This window comes from Nyctereutes procyonoides, unplaced genomic scaffold (assembly GCF_905146905.1).
Source record: "Nyctereutes procyonoides isolate TBG_1078 unplaced genomic scaffold, NYPRO_anot_genome, whole genome shotgun sequence".
NCBI classification, from domain to species: Eukaryota; Metazoa; Chordata; class Mammalia; order Carnivora; family Canidae; genus Nyctereutes; species Nyctereutes procyonoides.
In genome coordinates this window covers 15,211,085-15,219,094 of record NW_026575146.1, presented here as the reverse complement: position 1 = coordinate 15,219,094, position 8,010 = coordinate 15,211,085, and positions in this window count along the sequence as shown.

Here is an 8,010-nt window from a genome sequence, read left to right as displayed (position 1 = left end):
CGGGGGCGGGGGCGGGGGCGGGGGCGGGAGGGGGAGCGGGCCGCCGCGGGGAGGGGTGGGCGGCGAGGTCGGAGGTCAGCCGCGGGGCATCACGGGAAGGGCGGCGGGGGTCGCGATTGGCGGCGCGGGGCGGACGCGCTCGCCGGGCCACCTGCGGCTGCGGCGCGGCCTCCGGCGGAGGAATCCGGGCCGGGCGGCGCGCGATTGGCCGCTGTGTGGTGCAGCGTCCGCCGGTGATGCTTCCGCGCGCTGGTGGGCCAGGTGCTACCCCAGGAGCTAGGCCGTGGGTGGGAGGACGGGCCGCGGAGGCTTCGCTTAGCCTTGCCATTGGAGGACTTGGAAGCCGGCGTTCCTGTGGAGCGCGGCGCCCCGCCGCTCGCGGCGTCCGCGCCTTGACGTCTCGGGGCGGGCTAGACGGAGGGGCTATTGTCTAGCAGATGGGGGGTTGTGCCCGGGTCAGCTGCCCTAGCGCCTCGCAAACCCAGAAGCGCGGGGAAGGCGAGCCCTTGAGTTTTTAATGAACCTTATAAAACACGATTTATAATTTGGATATACTCCCTTTTGCAAGACCTTGTGTCACCCGGGCCATTGCATAAGAACGATGGTGTTACCTGCTAAACGTGAAACAGTCTCTTACACTTCCTACGAGGGTTCAGGTAATTCTTCTGATCTTCCCTTACCCGGCTTTGCTAAGAGTGTTTACCCCTGAAGGAGCTGTCCTGAAATGAGGTGATTTATACGGATAAGATTAAAGTGGACTCCAGGGGATCCCTGGGTGGCGCAGCGGTTTGGCGCCTGCCTTTGGCCCGGGGCGCGATCCTGGAGACCCTGGATCGAATCCCACGTCGGGCTCCCGGTGCATGGAGCCTGCTTCTCCCTCTGCCTGTGTCTCTGCCTCTCTCTCTCTCTGTGACTATCATAAATAAATAAAAAAATTAAAAAAAAAAAGATTAAAGTGGACTCCAGATACACATCTGGTATGTTCCCAGCAAGTGATAATGGAGAACATATTTGCAACTTACATCCCAGGGAATCTTAAAAACGGGAAAAAAAAGAAAAAAAAAAAAAAGAAGAAGAAGACCAAGATCCGAAGAGAATTTTTGGGAAAGAACGTGAGCAGGACAATTCACAGAAAAGAAGAGCAGTAGTCCTTAAACATAAAAGGCTGTTTGTGCTCACTTATAATGGAAGTCACATTAAAATTAAAAGGCCCTGGAGAAGCAGTGCTCATAAGTTTCTTGGTGTCAATGGGGAAAAATGGTTCAAGCCCTATGGAGTACCAAAATTACATTTGCATCTATTCTTGTATCTTGCAATTCTACTTCTGACCCTAACCTTATTCTGAAAATACACTACCACAAATAGAAACAACGTGTAGGCAAGGTTATTCGTTGCAGTGTCATTTTCATAACAAAAGTTCGGAAATAACCCGAGGATCCATTAATAGGGAGCTAGTTGGACATGGTAAAACGGTACAATGGAATACAAAGCAGCCATAAGAAAAGAATTGGGTTGCTTTGGAATGAGTCCCAGGTTATATGGAAAATTGGAAGGATATCCTAGAAACACACGGTTACCTACAGAGGATCGCGGAAAGCATGCAGGGGAAAGAAGTAGAAGCAAGACATCTAATTCTGAACTTCTAGACTTTTACGTAGCCAAAAAGTAAATAAAGGAAACAATAAATCCAATGTTGAAAGCATATTGAAACAAACAAACTTAACTGTAATTCAAATTGGTAACAGCTAATATTGTTACCCATAGAAAAGATTTATTCCTCCAGGGCTTTTGAACATAGTACTCAGGTGACATCTATGGTGAGATATATTCTAAAGATGAAAAAGGACTGCAAAGGAATCTTAGGTTTTTCTCAATGTTTACAATTAATGGCAATACTATTGCTGTGGTTTTTAAACTATATATGTAGATATATAATAGGATAACACAACTAATAATGTCTAACTTTTAAGGGGAGGAGAAAATGAGGTTCAAATATAAAGACCAAGGAAGTTCAGAAAAAGCCTGTAATACATTTAAATTATAAGTATCAATTTGAGCAAATGATTTTAAAAATAAATTTCCTAGTCCTGTCCACTGAAATAGCACTAGGGTGACAAACTGTCCCAGAGGGTTTCCCAGGATGCTGCAATTTCAGTATTAAACCTGGAACTGTCAGAGGCAACCCAGGGTGGTTGGTCACCTTCAGGAACAATGAGCATACTTGCCACCCAGATCTGGTTTCTAAATTCCATTCCACAATAAATAGATCCAAAGCTCTTTGGAAAATTGGCTGATTCCAGTCTGGGGCAGAGAAAGTACAGGATGAGTCAGACATTTTGTGCCTAAATGCAGAGAAAGTGCTTAAGCTAATAAAGATATGTCAACAGGACTTAGGAAAACAGGCAAAACTGGTCTATAGGAATAGAAGTCAAATCAATCATTGGCTGGCGGGGAGAGGGGAACATGACACGACTGGAAAGGAAGAACTTTGGGGGGTTATGAAAATATTCTACATCATGATTAAGATGGTGCTTACCCACATATATATATATATATATGTGTGTGTGTATGTATATATCAACAGTCATCACTACACCACTAAAATGGGTCCACTTAATGTCAACTTTACCTCATATAAGTTATATATATTACTTTCATATACTTAATATGAATTAACTCCCATGTGTATGTAAATTATACTTCAATAGTGTGGAAATAAATGAAGACCAGCCAAAAGAGAAAAGCAAAGGCTATTTATTCGGAGCCCGCCATGATACGAGAGTCAGCCACCATCACTTGCATTTTGGCAGAGACTCAAAGGTAGGCATGGGAGTGGGAAAGCTTCAGAGAGGAAAAAAGGAATGGCTTCAGGTGGGCCCTGTTGGAAGCAATAGGCATGGAAAAGCTGAAGGTGACTAGGAGCAGGGCATCCTATGCGATTGACCAGGAGTGAGATTTGACTTTCTCTGATTAAATCTGTGGTGGACGTGGGGATGAAAATTAGAGAAACTGTGAATTTTTAATCAAGTCCTGGTCATTTGGGGCTACAGAGAAAAGAAAAAAAAGAAAAGTTCTTTAGAACTTAGAACTAAGTTCTTGTTTATCTGCCTGAATTCTTACTTGCAATGGCAATCTGACTTCCTCTCCAAGTTAGTCTTACAGGAAGCTAGCTGGCTTCCTCACTCATTAGTGCACATAAGGGGCAGGTTGCTGCAGGTTGTGGGTCAGAATTACATATTTTTAAAGATTTTATTTATTTGAGAGAGAGAAAGCATGAGTAGAGCAGAAGCAAGCTTCCTGCTGAGCAGGGAGCCCCACATGGGGCTCCATCCCAGGACTCTGGGATCATGACCTGAGCCAAAGCCCCACACTTAACTGACTGAGCCACCCAGGTGCCCCCAAAATTCTATTTTTATCTATAGTCTGGTCATATCCATTTGTATATCCAGTCTTCAAAAAGTACATTTTTAAAGGACACAGGAACCAACTTGAAGCATCTGCCACAGGCCACATTCAGCGCAATTTTAACATAAAAAGGAAATGGCAACAATTAATTGTAAATACTGAATAGATGAAAATCTATGACCCTACAGTTAAACTTGATGAAAGACAGGGTGGAGAACAATTTTCCATCATTGGAAATGACTGTTACATCAAATCACTCTGATAATGAGCTATTCACGCTAACATAGTATTTGCCCTCCCTTTTGTTTGTTTATTGAAAAAGAGAATTGTGGTTCACTCCTGATTTAATAAGGAAAACCTCTTCTTTACAATAGAATGCTAGCAAATAAATGTAGAATAAATAATGTAATTAGCAAATAACTAGTATGCAAATCTTAAATAAGTCAAGGATCATTTATGGACTTTAAAACCTTTAGATGACAGATTGTTGGGAAATGGGAGCATACATTTGAAACCAAAATAACATTTCTCAGGTTATTATCTAATTGTGAAGAGAATATATATGTATAGTGGAGTCATCTGGTGGTCACCATCTGAACCAAATGAACAAATTTAGAATCTGTAATAGTGGGAAAACCTCCAATTTACAGAAAATAGTAAAAAAAAAAAAAAAAAGTAATGGCACTAGCAAAAATATTCTCCCCAAAATTTAATGAAACTGTAAGCAGTAAGTATTTATTGAGCACCTGAGTTAGGTCTAGCACAGTCCTCAATATCAATATCCACCCAACTTTAAGCTGCAATATCTTTTTTTTTAATTTATTTATTTATGATAGTCATACACACACACAGAGAGAGAGAGAGGCAGAGACACAGGCAGAGAGAGAAGCAGGCTCCATGCACCGGGAGCCCGATATGGGATTCGATCCCAGGTCTCCAGGATCGCGCCCTGAGCTAAAGGCAGGCGCCAAACCGCTGCGCCAGCCAGGGATCTCTTAAGCTGCAATTTCAAAAGAGTTACCAAAGTGTGCTGAAAGTTACTTACATTTGACTGTTTTATTTATTTTTAAGATTTTTAAATATTTATTCACGAGAGACACAGAGACATAGGTAGAGAGAGAGGCAGGCTCCATGCAAGGAGCCTGATGTAGGACTCAATCTCAGGACTCTAGGATCACGCCCTGGGCCGAAGGCAAGCACTTATCCACTGAGCCACCCAGGCTTCCTATGTTTGGCTGTTTTAAATAGCACATGCTGTTGAGTTAGACTGATGTGAAGTAAATTGGCCAGTTCTTTCCCGTCAACCTAGTAGTTAGCCTATAACCAATAATGCTACTACTTTGACTTAGGCACCATCTAATAAAATGTGAATAGGAAAAAAGAGAGGAAGAAGAAAAAAAAAGGCATTCACAGTAAGTCTAACCTTTGTCGTTGGCATATAAGAAGTCCAGAGAACCTGGAGATGGGCAGAATTGGCATTTAAAGAAGTTGGCAGTGATTCACAGAGTTCTTCTGAGCTCAGAGATGGCGTGACCATGACCCTGAGCTTGTCAAGTTTTTCCATGAGTCATAACTTTTGCTTGGTCCATTCTTTCTGTCTGCCTTGCTCTTTCGACTCTTCCTTACCAGGTTATCTCCTGTTACACATTAGTAATTAGCTTTAGAGGCATTCTTTAGCCGATTATGTGTCAGTCATAGAGATTTGTAGTTTTACATATATGGCTGTTAAACAAAGCTTTCTAGATAATTTTCTCTTTTTAACCTAGTGGGTTTTACAAGTACTTTCTTATAAAGTTTTTGTTTGAACCTCAATGCAATATACTAACCAAATGTATCTATTTTTTCAGGTTTAGTTTACATTTTTTAACTGTAAAGCTAATGATGTTTAGTCTTTGCAGACCACAAAGAACTCCATTGGTACTCTTTAAATAATTTTTAAAAAAAATATATTTATATAATAATTTCTACCAGTACTATTTTAAAAATGCTATTTCACTGTACCTATCTCCTTGAATATAATTCTGAACAATTTCCAGGCTTTGTTTCCTTGTTTGGTTGTTTGTTTTTTTTTTAAAGATTTTATTTATTTATTCATGAGAGACACACACACACAGAGAGAGGCAGAGACACAGGCAGAGGGAGAAGCAGGCTCCACGCAGGGAACCCGACATGGGACTCGATCCCAGGTCTCCAGGATCACACCCTAGGCTGCAGGCGGTGCCAAATCGCTGCACCACCAGAGCTGCCAGATTGTTTTTTTTTTTTTTAAGATTTTATTTATTTATTTGAGAGAGTGACAGAGAGCACGAGGCAGGGAGGGGTAAAGGGGGTGGAAGAAGCAGACTCCCCGCTGAGCAGGGAGCCCAATGCAGAGCTCAATCCCAGGACTCCGGGATCATACCTGAGCGAAGGCATATGCTTAACCGACTAAGCCACCCAGGTGCCCCTTCTTGTACTGTTTTGAATCAGTGTATTTGTTATATACCCATTAAACATTGATTAAATACCTGTCACACTGTACTAAGAACAAATGAAATTTTATCCCTTAACAGTGGCTATACAGTGAAGTTTCAATCATTCTGAATCCTTGATGGGGGCAGGGAGCAGAGATAATAGAGGTGTGGGGAACTTAGAATCACTTGTTCTTGGAAACAGGCTTGTCTAGTTCCTGGAAAATCCCTTTATTATAAAATAAAATAAAATAAAATAAAATAAATAAAATAAAATAAAATAAAGTAAAATAAAATAAAATAATAAATAAAATAAAATTAAATTAAATTAAAAAAATATAAAATAAAATAAAGGCAGACCAAGATAATTTCCCTATCACGATCTCTGTCCTTGTTACCATTCAGTGCAAATAACTGCTTTCTGAAAAGGATTCAGTGTGCCAACATGACTAAGCATCACTGTACTCCTTCCAGCTTCCACCAGGGTACCATGGCACACACTGCTGGGAGCCATGTTCCTCTTCTTGCTGATGGTTTCCTGATGGTTGTTTGAGTCATAATATCTTCAGCCCAGGGAATTAATTATGGCCAGTATGAGCCAATGTTTCTTAACAGGAGTGCTACTGATGTTCTGGGTAGAATGAATTTGTGTGTGTGTGTGTGTGGTGTGTGTGTGTGTGTGTGTAAAAGTATTCTGTGCATTTTAGAACATTATGCATCCCAATACAAACCCACTAAATGCCAATAGTATCTCTCTGTGTGACACCTGAAAGTTCCCCCTCTATATTTCAAATACCTCGTATGGGCAGGATTCACCTGATGAGAACCTTAGTTGATTGACCAGTTTTGCCCAGGACCAGAGGAAATCTCCTGGGACTTCTAAGAAAGGCTTTTCTTTCTGATAAGAGAGATAGAGAGATGTGCTTTCCCCCCCTCCCTTCCTCTTAACAGTCTGGGAGAGACTGTGATGCTTGCACCTATAGGAACCATCTCCTGATCAGGAAGTATCAAATGGGAAAACAGAGCCCAGGGACGCCTGGGTGGCTCAGCAGTTGAGCATCTGCCTTTGGCTCAGGGCATGATCCCAGAATCCAGGTTCAGAGTCCCATGTCAGGCTCCCTGCATGGGGCCTGCTTCTCCCTCTGCCTATGTCTGCTCTCTCTCTCTCTGTGTCTCTCATGAATAAATAAACAAAATCTTAAAAAAGAAGAAAGAAAGAAAAGAAAGAAAAGAAAAGAAAAGAAAAGAAAAGACCAGCCTGCTGAGAATACAGAGTAGGGAGTGAAAAGTCCTTGGATCCTGGATGACATTGTTAAGCTTCCAGATGAACCCAGGGACTGTCAACTGTTGGGCTTTTTATGAAAATAGAAATGTACTTATATTTATTTTTTTAAAGATTTTATTTATTTATTCATAGACACAGAGAGAGAGAGAGAGAGAGAGAGAGAGAGGCAGAGACACAGGCAGAGGGAGAAGCAGGCTCCATGCAGGGAGCCCAATGTGGGATTCGATCCCAAGTCTCCAGGATCACACCCCAGGCTGCAGGTGGCACCAAACTGCTTCACCACCGGGGCTGCCCTGTACTTATATTTTAAATCACTGTCCATCAGGGTGCCTGTTAAAACATCACCAAACACGTTCTGACTTACCTGGTTAAGGAAAGAGAGTATTTACATGATAAACAAGTTAAAGAAAATGGGAAGAGGGACGCCTGGGTGGCTCAGCAGCTGAGCGTCTGCCTTTGGCTCAGGGCGTGATCCTGGAGTTCCAGGATTGAGTCCCACATCGGGCCCCCAGCGAGGAGCCTGCCTCTCCTTTGGTCTATGTCTCGGCCTCTCTGTGTGTCTCTCATGAATAAATAAACAAAATCTTAAAAAAAAAAAAAAGAAAGAAAGAAAGAAGAAGAAAGAAAGAAAGAAAGAAAGAAAGAAAGAAAGAAAGAAAGAAAGAAAGAAAGAAAATGGAAAGAGGGACACCTGGGTGGCTCAGCGTTGAGTCTCAGAGTTCCTGGATGAGTCCCACATGGGGCTCCCTGCAGGGAGCCTGCTTCTCCCTCTGCCTGTGTCTGCCTCTCTCTGTGTCTCTCTTGAATAAATGAAACCTCTTCTTTTTTAAATTATTATTTTTTAAGATTAAGGCTCCCATAGGGAGCCTG